The sequence below is a fragment of the Anser cygnoides genome, chromosome 11 (assembly GCF_040182565.1).
Source record: "Anser cygnoides isolate HZ-2024a breed goose chromosome 11, Taihu_goose_T2T_genome, whole genome shotgun sequence".
Taxonomy (NCBI): domain Eukaryota; kingdom Metazoa; phylum Chordata; class Aves; order Anseriformes; family Anatidae; genus Anser; species Anser cygnoides.
Window position 1 is genome coordinate 9,286,848 of NC_089883.1, and position 14,611 is coordinate 9,301,458.

Below are 14,611 nucleotides of genomic sequence, written 5' to 3' on the forward strand. Positions count from 1 at the left end.
CAATGTCTAGCAACTTTGCTGCAGAATTAGCTTTCTATGTATATACAGAATACCCATTTTATGTTATTCACATGCACACAAACCCATATATATGTATATTAGGGGCTACCTGTTAACCAAATATAACTGCTGTTACAATCCCATGCTAACAGAAATCATCGCTAAAAGAAGTTGACAAGCCCAGAGTCTTCACATGGGTTTCTTCAACACAAAATACAGGTGCCTGCAACAAACTCTGCAGACCAAGTGAATCCTGATGATAGGAATTACATTTCAAATGCAATGTTCAGGAAGTTGACTACACATCTTGCATTCATAAAGCACAATATTAGGAAGAGCATTTTAATATCATTTTGAGTGCTTATTAATTAAAGTTATGAAAACCAGCTTTTGTTGTGGAGTAAGAACAAAATATTACATTCTACATATATTCTTATTTTTATTGATTAAAGATAAAAAAGTTAGATTAACATTTGACTATTGTTTTCCTACAACAGTCAGAAATTTATATCTGAATTTAAAAGTGAGGTTGCTCAGTCTCTCACAGAACTGCTTCCATACAGGAAAGACAGATGTTGCAAAAGGAATCAGGTGGACAAGGCAGGCAGGTTGGAATACCAGGCAAAAATTCAGCAGGAAAATTTTGGCTTCCATAGCCATCTTAGATCATCGTATCTGCAAACACACTTATCATAAGAAGAAAAGTACACCAGCGACAATATTATGCTCTGGGCAAATTTTCTTAACGTATTTATACCAGGTTTGAATTTGACAAACAGTGTTCTAGGAGAGAGCATTTCAGTGTCATGTGTATCTGACACCATTATTGGAGACTCTCAGATGACATCCATCAGCAGTGCATCAAGTACATTTATTTTATGGCTCACTACAACTTGGAAGACGGCAGACTGGCTTTGCTGGTATTAGACAGCTATTTCTGCACTCTAACTTTTGGACAAAGCTCAAAAATTTCTCAGACTGAATCCCAGCATACTTACGTTCAAGGACTAGCTCATCTTGGAACTACTGAAAAACATTCTTGCAAGTAAAGGCACACAGAGCTTGGCTAATGTTTGTCAATCTATTGAAAACGAGATAAAATGTTCTGAACAATGACAAAACATTAACAATAGCTTGTAATCTGAAAAGAGAATACTGAACACCAATGTCTGTTCTTGCTACGTCTTCTGGTTCTACCACAAGAAAAGGCAAAATCCACACTGCCATAACTGCAAAGACTGTTTTCTCTCCCACCTAAACCTGACTCTGGCAGAAGGTGAGTGGGGTTTTTGGACCATGTCAGAGATGAGTAGGGAGGAAGTGAAAATAGCCACTCTGGCTCACTCACTGAACTTGCTATAAGGAATGGACAAGAGCCACTTTTTCTCAAACAAGGTGATTCCCTCAAAAATTCTGGCATCTAGTAGCTAATCTGTAAGCAGCCAAGTTAAACACCTGTATGCCAGGCAGAACCAGCTGTCTGTGTGGCTCTGCCAACCCATCTGCCCAATATACCTCCTACTAGAGGCTTGAGGCCTTTCAGTAAACACACAGTCCAAATACAAGTTGTTGCTGTTGTTTTTTCTCTTCTGTTCACCAATCTTCCTTAAGACCTCAATTTTCAAAGCATCCATTTATCAACTACAATGACAGCACTAATTGTATTATCACCAACAGCTGGACATCAGCACAGTTTTAAGTGGCTACTGTAGAGATAAGGAATGCACGCTAAATAAGTTGCCATAAAAATGCTGTTGCCTTTATCACCCATTGACACACAAACACCGTGTCGCTCAAAATTTTGTCAAAATAATTATACATTTAGGATAAGATTATGTTTTCAAAAAGTAAATCTTCTACGGGATTCAAGAAGGGATACTATAAGGGACATGATAGAAACTTCTTTTGGCTGTGTCCAGCCTTAAGTCACCCAATATCTTGCAAAATGAAAATAAAACTAGGTTAGCCATTATTGTAGCACACACGTTTCAGAAGGGATTGTATAACTGCTGGCCTTCAGGAAGGAAGAATGAAGAGAAAAGGAAAAAATACTGAAGCTTATTTTCATTTCATCTATGGCAGCTCCACAGTTACACGTGCAGCTGTTACTAACCACCTCAGGAGCTGAATTTGTATCAAGGGAAGAAATGCCACCCCACGCTCCCTCCTCAGAGAGGTTTTTAAATCCATCCTCACAAACGAACTATTTCCAGCTAAGAAGAAGAAATATGCGTCTTTGTTGCTCGCAGTAGTGAAACAGAAGCTGCATAGAAGCCCCAGCAAAGTCCCCAAGAAACAAACCTTGTGAGAAGCCTCCATTATCCAGCCTGGCTGAGCACGGCACACCATCTGCTCTAAACACATAACAGCATTTATTTTCCCTTCCTTGCCCAAGAACCTGCTTTCTCCTTAGTTCCCAGGTCAGTTTACCCATCTGGTTTGGGAAGTATGTCAAGTTTTGTCTGGCTGAAGGGGATCGTTTTAAAAGACTCTTTATAGTAATTTTCACCTCTCCTCTCTCTCATTCTGTTCCCTAGTGTGGCCTTTTCGAGGAGGCGGCGTTACATTTCTCCCGGAAGAGCAGTGACCCATTTGTGCCTGAGCACCCACCTTTAAATGGTCCTGACAGTTTTGCTCTGTTTGCTGGCTGCAGAGAAGTTTTCCTCCACAGTGAGCTCTTGGTTTGCTCTTTGCTCAGACAGACTATCTGTCTATTTTCAAACCGGTAAAGCTTAACTAGTGCTACACAGGATGTGTCTGACCAGGGAAGCTAACACAAACCAGCAGGACACTTTCAAGCATTGTGTACATTCCCTTTATATGATGTCACTCTTGCTGCTGGCTCGGAGGAAATGCATTTATATGATTTACTTTTCTAGAACGTATAGGCAAAGTATAGAAACTGAAAGTTTTTAATTTCACAACATTTCATCATCATTTACAGTGCAAAATAAATTAGAAGAGGTAAAGTAGAATTAGATCCTCAGTCCTTTCCCAGCTAGGAAATGTTTTCTGTAAAGTTTATGGCTATCCATAAACTGCAACGTAAATATGAAACTCCAACTTTACAAAAGCTGATGCCAAGAAGATTTTGGAAATGCATTGGTGTATTACTTAATTTTACAGTACCTTTGTAAGCATGCACATTTCATTTGGGTAAGGTGTAAACTCTGTAACAGAGTGTTTTTCTTTGGGTGGGATATAGCCTGGAATAATAAGCATATTATCACAAATTTATTACAGCCAGTTCTCCTAATGATACGGATTCACGTGTCTTTCAGCCTTCCTGAAACTGCTTCTCTATATAAATGATGGGGTGCGCGGAAGGAATTCGCACACTTTTCTGAAGGAAAAATTTATACGTTATTTTGAAGTTTTGTATATATTATTTCATGATTACGTCTTCTTATCAGAGAATGGGATTCATGTCCCATAGATGTATACTGTATTTCAGGACTATTGAGAGGCTCTGGATCTTTCCAGAGGAAGAGGATGAAGAGGAAGAACATTACTATTGCTTGTATAGCTTGTCTTCATAGAATAGCTCATGGCAAAGTGAACAAGGATTCCCTGAGCTCTGTCCTGAGCAGAAAGATATAAAAATATAGGTAAGAGACTGGGGAATTGAGGTTCTTATCCAAAGAGCTAGGGCTTTTTTAGGTTAGATTTTTTTTTTTTTTTTTTTACAATATTCATTTTGGAGCATGGATTCATGAAAGCTGCTGGCTTATTTAGGATAGCTGTTTCTTCCTCTGGGCTCCCCTCTCTCCAAGTTTCCCTTGCTAAATAGGAGGAGCTCAGGTCCTGGAAGAAAAGATGCTAAATGGCTATTTACAAAGAACTATGCCCAGGTAAAATAGCACCAATTTCATGTTCAGTCTGGCTCTAAGTGCTGATGTTTCAGCAGCTGCTGCATAAGCAGGTGAACCAAGGAGGGACAGCAGCCATTCGAATGTGAGCTGTGCCCCTCACTTATTGAAATGTATGATGATTTTTATATTCCTTTTATGGACATCTAGTCCTGGATATATAACTATTTCTTTTCTTTCCTTTGCTGCTGTTGTTTTTAATTACAAATATTTGGAATTAAAATATATAAATGAATTTTATAGGAAATAACATCATTGATGCTAGCAGTACAGTACCGGATTACTTGGTTAACAATGGGCTGTTCCCATTAAACTTAAACTGGCAGAACTCTTAAGAGCAAGGCACTTTGGGGAAGTTCTGTTGCCTGTGACTACAAACATACCAGAGGGTTAAAATAAATAAATTCAATTCAGACTCAACTTAAAAGCAAAACTATATTCTCGAATTCAAATCCAGAGAAGTGATTCTAACCTGCTCCCAGCCATAATCAAAAATATGGGATGGAAAGGTTCTGAGTAGGAAGATACATCTCAAGCCTCTTTCTATTTTTAGGTAATGTTTGCCCTACTTGCTACTGTGAGAGTGGCAAGAACTCAAGCAGTATATCTACATCGAGGTCAGAGTTTACCCCACTTTACTGATTTGTGTGAGGGAACATGAAGAATTTAATACAGACTGCAAATTGTTCCAATTCCCTTAATTATTTTCTCTGTGTCAGAGATAGGTCTTTGGTGGTTGTTTGTTTTTGCAGCCATAGTGATGGGATATATTTGTTGGCTGCAGTCAAAATAATTCCAAGCAGTTATCTACTGGCATTTTTTTTTTTTAATTCAGCGAATCCAGACATTTGCCTGCTTTACAACCAGAGGGTAAGAATTTGGAAACTGTGGTCTCAAAATAGCTCTTAAATTATTTTTCTAAATCAGACTCATAATTCACCATTTTGTTTCCCACAAAAAATCAAGACGGGTACTCACACTAACCCAGAACTGGCTCCATTCAGAATTTTCTTACTATTCCATTCCTGGTGGCAGGAGGGAGGAAAGATGATCTAATTTAAATCATAAACTTAAATATTCTTCAGAGCAACATCCTTTATAACATGCGTGCAATAAATCACATGCTTTTCTCACAACGCTGCTTTGCTACTATTCCTTTTGGTGTGAAAAACTGTCAGGATATGATTTGAACAAACTGCTGATGCTTGCTTGATTTTAGAAGCATATAGGAATCAAACACTCACTGAAGTTCATACGTCTGGCAGCAGTGTATTTAAAAGCATGTGGATATGTGTATAAATACACATAGGCTACTTGACTTTACTGACCTTGGACATAAGCAATGTTTTTCATAGATCTGCATTGCTCACAGCTTCACAGAAAGGAGTTAACCCCGTGTGATTAGCCTGGAGACTGACGACAGTTTTTGTTGCAATTAGGAGTGATAGTAGGAACACAACCTTTTAAGCTGCTGAAGTTAAAATCCATCAGGGACTGAATCAAAGACCTCACCGATTGCAGCTCACAGGAAAGTAAGCTGAACTTTATGGGAGCTTGATCTGCTATAGGCTGTGGCTTCTCAAGACAGGAACAGCGCCTAGCGAGCCACCCCTGCCTCCTGCCTGATAGCATCTTGCAGGAGAAAAGGCTGAGAGCTGGAAGCAGGAATCTCTTTAGTCATGCCAGCACGAATTGGCATCGCTTGGGATTCAAAGCACGTATTCACATGAGCAGGACCTATTCTCAGAGCTGGAATAGCCCCATTGATTCAGTGTATCCAAAGTAATTGGATTATGAAACAAAAGTAAATTCTATCCTTGTGTTTTCTCTACATCGCTTCCTATTGATGCAGGGTGCTCTTGATTCTATTTTCAAAAAGAGGAGGCCCAGGATGCACTAGAGTTGGACTTAGAGTGTAACCAGCCAGTTAATAGTCCTGGGAAGCCTGTGCACTGCGAAGAACTCAGTATGCTGGTACAAGAGGTACTTGGTCTGGGGAGCCATCAGTGGTTAATATTGTTTCAAGTAATGCTGGGCAAGTTCCCAGCTACCCTGAACTCCAGAACTGTCACAGAGCAAGCATTTATTTGCTAGCACTCGCTTGCCACCCCGATGAGCTGCTCTAAGCCATTATTGGAAGTGGCAGAGCACTACAGGCTTGAATTTTTCAGTCAAATTACAAAATGAGATTCAGTGATGAAAGGAAACTAAGGTATAATCTTGCTTACGTAAACCGGAATCAGCAAAACACTTTTTGTCTCTGGCACGCAGTTTGAATCCGATCTGAGCACAGAGATGATTTCAGGAGTCTCACCCTGTTCCCTGCTTGACAGCTTTCTAACATATTTGCTTTCCGTCATGAAAAATGTATTGTCACAACAACTGTAAGGAGCCCTTTGTGCAGGACAGAGTTTAACAATACAGCATTGTAGGAGCAATTTGTTTGCCTTTCATTAATGAAGATGTATAGGACATTAAGTACTAGCCATAGCCTTTTCATCATTTCTGCTAGGAGAGAGGGCATTTGCTGTTCCCAATTTAAGCAGGAGTCGGGATGGCTGTTAGAGCAGTCCATGTCCTCCAGGATGGGTGTTGCTAGTGAGTATTATTGTTTAAAAGTAAAAATAGTTTCTAAACAAAATGTTGTGGGAGGATAAAAGTTCAGTTAAAGTTGGGCAGTGGCCAGCCTGGGTTTTATGGAGTAATTGCTAATTGTGTAAGCTCTGCCCAACGCTCTGTTTACCAAGGATGTTTTGCCCATTTTAGCTGAGGTGGGGCTCGTTTCCTTAACAGACACAGAACAGAGCTGCAGTCTGCTCTGTATCCTGCTTCGACAGAGCATGCTCAGATCCTCAGGCATTCACAAAAAGTAAAAGTAACTTCCCCCCCTTCCTGCTATATAGTGGGCTTAGATAAAAGAATCAGGATGTCCTTCATGTTCAATATTTACCTTCTCTTACCAGTACATTTCAGAAACATCCAAGGTCAAGTGCAATTCAGTGCTTGTCCCAGTTAATCCTTCCTGTCGGGCTCAGCTGAAATGCAGCATTCCCAGTATTCCATTTTGATCAGCAGTGCATGGGAGCAGTATACAACACTGAATGCACCGTCCGTTATTGTTGTTTAGAAGCTCCTGCTCACAATTAATAACAGCAACACATGTGGTGTGTTAATACTAGCAAATCAGCCCTGACTGCAGTGCAGGATGCAAGCTAAAATGTATTTATTGAAGTCATTGTGGGTTACAAGCTCTACAATGCATATTAGCACACTGATGTAAGTGATTTACCTCTCATAACAGCCATGGGCTAGAAAACCACAGAATATTACTTTGTTAATTAGCTCTTCTCTCCTTCATTATAAAATTAACCCGAAACTGAATCAAGTAAAGCAGTCTTTTAGATAACCTAAAACTTAGAGCTTGTGGTATCTGATGGAAGGAACAGTTTTTAGGCACCACAGAAATCTCTGCCAAGAAGAACCATCAGCAAGACTACTTCTGCAAATCAGTGCTAGGTCAGAGGATTATAATTATCATTTTACTATGATTATTCTTCTCATGCCACATTACGCAACATTAGGTTAGCTCCCTCTTAGTTAGTTAGCTCCCAGTTCTGCTTTGCTATCACGTAATAGCCACATTCTTAGAAACTGTTCACATGGTTGAGGTATTTATATAGTCCCCTGCTAAATAAGAATGCTTGAACTAGTATTCTGAACCCAGTACGTGGAACTGGCCAGGCACCGAGTGGCCCATATGGAACTCTGTAGCTCTATTACACGTAATGGCACTGGAGTTAATTACATCTGCAACAGCAGTCTTAACTCAGAATTCCTCAGCCTTTGCCAAGTTACATCTAGAATATGGAAAACCTTGTATGACTGTGTTTGTTTAACAGGAGTATGATCCGCATACCTCGCCCTTAAAAACAAGGAGAAAAGGATTGAGCACATCAGTCTTTCACTTTTAACAATGACACCGCACTTGAGAAGGCAATGGATACCAAATAAAGCAGTTCCTTGCACCCTGTCCCAAACCTGAGTCATAGCCCTGGGGACCTCAAAGCCTCCAAATTATATTTCCTTTGCCTGTTGTCTTTAGCTTGTTAGCACACCCGTCTGACTGAAGGAGACTGCCACTGATTATGTACCACCTTCAACAATAAGAAAGGGTGGGGCCTGGGTGGAAGGATGTGTGAAGTGCCATGGAATAGAAATTCTGCGCAGCAAAATCTTTAAGCAGTGCTGTTCCCCAGGGTTTATATGCTCTGAACTGCACACCAGTGCTTGAGAACGTGTTGCACCTGCTGAAAAGAAGCGACATGCCAACTGGACAGAATTCGTGGAAAGGCAGAAAATACCCTACCTTCCAGGAAAAGCTGCTTTATGTTGAATTGATGTTCACAGCCTTCAACATACCTCTCAAGAGTTCTGCTTAAAAACATGGCATGTTTTATGCTTTGTGCGTTGGCCAGGCTCGCTACACATACTGATACTACCAGTTTTGTTTTCACTCTCTCCTATCCCTGGCATGCCACACTCCCACAATTCTCTACAGCATGGTTTGGCTGTCAAATTTTGAAAGATTTCATGGACAGTGAAAGATTCATGCTTACTATAAAATCCTTAGCCCCAGTGCTTCTGGATCACGTTGGAATTACCAAGAAAACCCATATTAGCTCCACAGAAGGCATCTGTGATGATGCCCAAAACCCCATCTGACTTTCTGCAAACGTGCTGTGCGTTTGTTGTGAACACAACATGAACGTACCTGGAATCTCCAAGCTGTGCAGTGTCTCTGCTTAATCTACTGAACATCCATAAATCCTGAACAGACAAAGAAAAGACTCAAATTCTTCCTGCAAACAAATTTCCAGATGGAAAAAGATGACATATACAGAGAAATCTGACCAACCAGAACCCAGCTCAGAAATTCCTTGCAATCTTAGTTTTCTCCCTTGTCAAGAAGGATGTGGGCACACTTTCTCCCCATTTTCTATGCCAGACTTCTGATCCTCTGATAAGAAAGGCAGTGATTCAAAGGTATCATGTCACATAAAGATATGCCATTGAGTTAAATAAAAGACTTTGCTTAGCTTGGCACCAATTTAAAAAGAATGTTTATCATACACACGACAATCAAGAGGCACATATACCAACCCAAAGCTACCTTTTGTTTTCCTTTTACAAACAGTGTTTTCCAGCTATCTGAATTATTTTCCTCCTCGATAAAAACAAACGAACAAAACCAAATCAAAACCACCAAAATAAAACAAAACCAAACAAATAGGAGCTGTATCTTACAGCGCAGTTCTACAAGAATTTGAGCAAAACTAGCAAAAGAAGAAAGGTCCTGCTTCCATCCTCTCCTGTGCCAAACCTCCTTTGCCCCTTGCACCAAACACAGCACTAATCAAATATTTGCATGAAACAATTCAGTTTAGTAACTCAAGAAAATCCTGCCCTTTTCATGCTGGCTGAACATGTTAAAGTGGCTCACAGAGGAGTCTGTCAAGGTGCAGGGTAAGTGCCGGGTGCGGTTAGCTGGGAGCAAAGGAACAAGACCAGACCCTTCCAGCAGCAGTGAACTACCAGATCAGCTCACCTTGTGCCTCACAGAACCACATGCTTAGAGGTTTAGCTCCAAACTCTTGTAGCCATATAGATAATGAATTAAACAGAGTCTCTCCAGGGACTATGGGAAAACAAAAACACGGTTAGCCAACAGGACTGGACAGCAAACTTGCCAGCAATTCAGAACTCCCTGCTCTGGCCCTGAAGAATATTATCTTGATAGCACCTCTTGTCCAAATCTCAAGACACGGCTGCATTTACATCCCAAACACGACAGGGGACTGCTCCTTTGGTAGACAGCTAAAAGGAGGAGGAGGAGAAAGAACAAAATGAGAAACTAAGCTCATTTACTGTTCTATGCTTTCTCTTTTTGTTCATCTTCAACTCACATTTCAGCATTGTAAGCGGTAACAATGAAGTGAATTTATTTTAAATAAACTGCAGAGGGATTACTTCAGGGTTTCACTTCTCAATAGCAAGAAGAGAGCACAAAATAGCCCTATTTATTAAAACAAGGACAGTTTAGAGTAGTACATCACTGAGCAGCTATTCTCTGGTTCTTGTCCTACTTCGTTCACCTGTCTCTCCCCCAAAACAAGCAACGACTACAATGCAGAGATGGCCAAAGAGGAATTATTGCTATTTCATGATATTTGGAAGTGAAAGACAGCTAAAATAATAATAATAATTATTATAATTATTATTATGAAATAGATGTTCTGACATCTGAATAAACCAGTGCCTGCCCAAGAACACCACAGCACATAATTGCCGCTCTGTACAGCTTGTGCTGGTCTCTTTTGTGTCTCACTCTATGCCATATAACCCATAACAGTTCCAGTGAGCCATTTTCAGATAAAATCATATTATTGTTACTAATGTTACAGAAGGACTTATTTGCAAGCAACATTGCTTTTTAAAAGTATTAAAGAAGAACAGGTTCCCAGAAAAGAGAGTAATGCCTTCTGCATGCTAACAAAATATAACTTCAGGTCGTTGATTGATTCTCCCCCCCCTTCCTTTTTTTTTTTTTTGGACATAAACTCACATTTACCTCAGGAAACCCTTCCAGATGCCAGAAATTCATCTATTTTAGTTAAAGAGAAAGCAAACTGTCTCCCCACATAGAACTTTACTGATATCAAAATGTATGTAAGTAGACTGCCTTTCAGCAGAATTTAGGGGGAAATTCTGATCCTGGCCATAGCCATGCAATATATTAGCACAAAGTAAGAGTATATCATGAAATGCTGAAGAAGTCTTTACGTTTCTAATGTTATTTTTGCTACTTGTGGCTTATACAGAATAACAGCAGTTAGAGTTCAGTATACATTGCTAACTGCCTTATTCCTATAGCTTATAATTTCTGAAATTATGTTCCATAATTAAACAAAACAATACTATAATATAAGAGCATTAGTTTTAATGAAAACCAGTCATGTATCAGTCTTCAGCTTAATTTGCTCTTCACAGACCCCAGAAATTAAAGGATTAACTATTGCAAATCACCCTGGTACTTTACATTTAATCACAAGCAATTGATGATAATTTATTCCACATGTCTGATACCACTGAAAAAATTTGCAAATAAAACTTGCCGATGCCTCCAGGAAGTGAGCTGCTCATTCTGTTCTAATATTAGAAGCAGACTACAGCAATGCAACACGTAACATTTATTCCATACCCCCAAACGCTGTGAGCCATCATTTTATGCACGTACAAAACAAATACGAGTGTCTGACAGCGACTGGGCTGAGAATTTCTGTCACATGAATACTGAATGACTTATAAATATGAAGAACTGAAAAAGAAACTTTGCTGGTGTCTCAATCCAAGAGTAGAGGAGTATCAGAATTAACTTGCTTCTTTTTTTGTACTTGAAGGATGGCTCAAAGTGAGAAAGTACTTTTGGCTATGGCATACACGTACCCTTCATGGTATCACACCCACCCACAGCATTATTGGTTTTTAAATCAGCTAGATTTCAGAAAGGCAAAACTTTCTGTGTAAACCCAGATGCTGCAATAGAAGTTTGACTTCTGGAATACCGGAATACAAAGAGCGGCTGACACGTTCCTCGTATGGCAACCGGGGGTTCGGGGCTCCTGCTGAGCTGATGGCAGCGCCGTACTACGGGCTTACTGATAACTCTCTGGTGCTGGAGGAAGGCAGGGCACCTGGCTCTCCCTCAATTTACAGTTCAGAATTAACCAGGAAACCTTCTACTGGCACACTCAACTACTAATTTGGGAAAGGAAAATACTGCCTGGCAAGCTTGCAAGGCTGCTGACCCCGGTCTGCTGGAACCACGCAAGCCTTAGTGCTCTGCACCACACCCTGGGCTAATCAGTCTTTCCTTGGCTTGCTCAAATCCTCTGAAACAGATCTGTGTGAACAGGAACCCCTGTAAGAGAACTACTGGGTCTTTTCATCTTTCTGTGTCCAGCTTTAGGTGTATAAGTTGGACATCATTATGATGTGATTTTTACCGAGCAGGTTTTTTTCCTTCCACATGGAAGCACATCATGGAAGTGAGGGTGGCGTGTCCGGTAGCTTTCAAGCTCCATTCGGCAAACTGTCTAGCAGCTGCCTCAATGGCCTCCAGTTCTTATCAGCACACAAAATATGGGAAAGTGAGTTTTTAGACTGTAGATAGAGGCCAGGTTAGCATTTATATTTAGATATTAATTAAGCTCATAATTTAATGGTTATTTTTCTTGTGTCCATATTTTTGAAAGAGTTTCAAGGTTGTTTTTTTTCCTCCTTCTTCTAGAAACACTTCTCTATTTTCTTACCATAGCTCTTCCCTGAAGGCTGCAAACCTAATTATGAGAGGACTAAAAGAACTAATTATTTTCCCAGTAGCATCACGTCTTCCATCACCATGTGTACATCGTTACACAATGGTTAGGCTTCTTAGATTTCTTTTTAAAGAAATCTCAAATCTTTTTAAACTTGTATTCTGGCTTGGTGGGACCAGCAGTGCCAAGGAACAACAGGTGCCTAGGAAGAAAACAAACTAATGGCCTTGAAATTCAAATTACTAATTTACTTCCATTCTATACTTGTTACAAGCATCATGCTGTATGAGATGTTAGGGTCCAAGATGGCAAAACTCAAAGAAATCCTGCTTTATAAATGTCTTTAATCAATAAGTAAATTGGTTTCTTGTTGAAATTAACCTAAAACCACAATGAAGCAGGTTTTAAAGGCTAGAAGTACTTGTATCAGTGAGTAATGAAATATCTTTTTTTTCTGAATACATAAGTTCAATTTCACTTTCTACAAAGATGGCAAACAGAAAAACAGATGGTTCTGGAGGCCATTGCTTTTCCACAGCAATCCTCATTAGCATAAGTTTCTTACAATATGTGTATGAGAACTGAACTAAAAATAAATAAAGAAAAGTCTCCCGAGTAAAACTCAACTGCACAAGAGTTTCAGACCTTCTGTTGTCCCATGATGTGTTTTTGGCTCAGGTGTGATTCTGGGCAATCTGTTGATTTCCCCAGTCCAGGGCATTCATTTCAGACATTCCCTTTTCTTCATCTTGCTGTTGTCTGTCACCCAGAAGGGTTTGGCCTGTTTGCTTTTCTTCTGGAGTAGCCAGAGAAAAAAGGTAAAATATTAATAAATGTATAGCACTACTAGAAAATAGCTGTGAGCCATGAGTTCAAGGCTGTACTAGAAGAGAAGATAGCAGATGGCAAATAGCATGCGTTTTCAGACTTGTTTCTGCAACTATTTTCATTAAAACTAGTTATGTTTCATTATATTTCATTAAAACTAGAAATGACAACTAGTTTTAATGAAAATAGATAGCATATCCTCAAGTATTTCAATCAGTAATCTCAGAAGGAAATAAAATTTAAGTTAGAACTGCTCACATCAGTGTTGTTCTGATGCAAACAGATCCTACACCCAGATTAATTTTGTGATTAAGATTAGAAATAATCATTCATTTTCTTTGAAAGAAAGAAAGAAAGCTATCCTCTTGAGACCCAGTTATTATGCCCTCCCTTTATGATTTATTTGGCCTTGAGAAGCAGAAGCAGTGTTACACATCTGACTGGGGAATGTTACAGTTTAACAGACATGAATGCGGTGGGTAGAAATAGAAGCTGCCCCTGCAATCAGATTAGGTACCACTTTACCAAAGTTTTAAAAATAAAATTCCTTCTATTTTTGTCACTGGGGAAAATTCTCAGACATGCAAATCATTACAACTGCCCCACGTGTTTCAGTACAATTTATGCCATGCTTACAAGCACATATAAAATAGGGAAATCCTTCCCAGATACAAAAGCTCTAACTGCCTGCTGCTTTTCCCAGATTTAAGCATTTCCTGTTATATACACCAAAGTTTTAAATGTTCAAATGATGGCATAGTGACCATTTTAGTAATTGCTAGCTCCTGAGCAGCTCCTGTTTTCTCTGAACCCTGAAAGCTCCATCAGAAATGACATGTGTACACACACCACTCTGTCATACGAACAATCATCTTTGAGCACATTTCAGGAAAAAGTGTGTGCTATTCTAAACACAGCTTTAAATAGCTCCTGTGCAGACAGATTGATTTCTGCCTAGCAGTTTTTTGTTCCCTTAAATGTGACGGAAAACGGAATGATGAGCACGGGAATGAGTGATACGTATGGGAATCGCGAGGATGACATGGTTCCATTGTGTCTTTGCGCCGTTAATCTTTCCAAGAGTGAAATTTCCAAACACTTAAGTCCGGGAACTTAGGGCAGGTTTGGTGTGTCCTTTCCCGATCTATGGTTGGGTGGAGGACTCAAAAATCTTTCTGCTGGAGACTTCCTGCTAAAGAGAAAGTGCGTGGTTAATCTGGTCTGCAGAAACAGATGTAGCTGTTGCTTTGCTACCAGAAAGCACTAAAACAGAGGTTTGGAGTAATACTCAGAATAAAACATAAAAATAGAATTGAAGAATTGCCAGTTTGTCAACAGATGTTATGTCCACATTAGCAAGTAATACAAGCACAACAGGAATGGATCAGTAGAGCAAAACAATTTGTTCTCAGGCCTTTATGCCTCCACAACCTGTTTTTCTAGGATTTCACTTTGGATTATATTTGGTCTGGTCCTGAGATGAAACATCTCCCACACTTGGTTTTACAAAAAGGACCAGTCAATGGTACAGTCTGCAAT

The 14,611-nt window shown here is 39.7% G+C and overlaps 1 long non-coding RNA gene across 2 annotated transcripts in view; it reads right to left on the reverse strand.

The window, feature by feature from the left end:
• Positions 1–14,260, reverse strand: part of LOC106043384 (uncharacterized) — a 48,515-nt gene extending 34,255 nt beyond the window's left edge. For both annotated transcript variants that reach the window (XR_010834198.1, XR_010834199.1), the window contains exons 1-4: positions 12,890–14,260; positions 9,670–9,743; positions 8,641–9,564; positions 6,820–7,002 (exon numbers count right to left, since the gene is read on the reverse strand). This is a non-coding gene — a long non-coding RNA (uncharacterized lncRNA). The remainder of the gene's footprint in view (positions 1–6,819; positions 7,003–8,640; positions 9,565–9,669; positions 9,744–12,889) is intronic.
• Between the last annotated feature and the right edge of the window lie 351 nt (positions 14,261–14,611).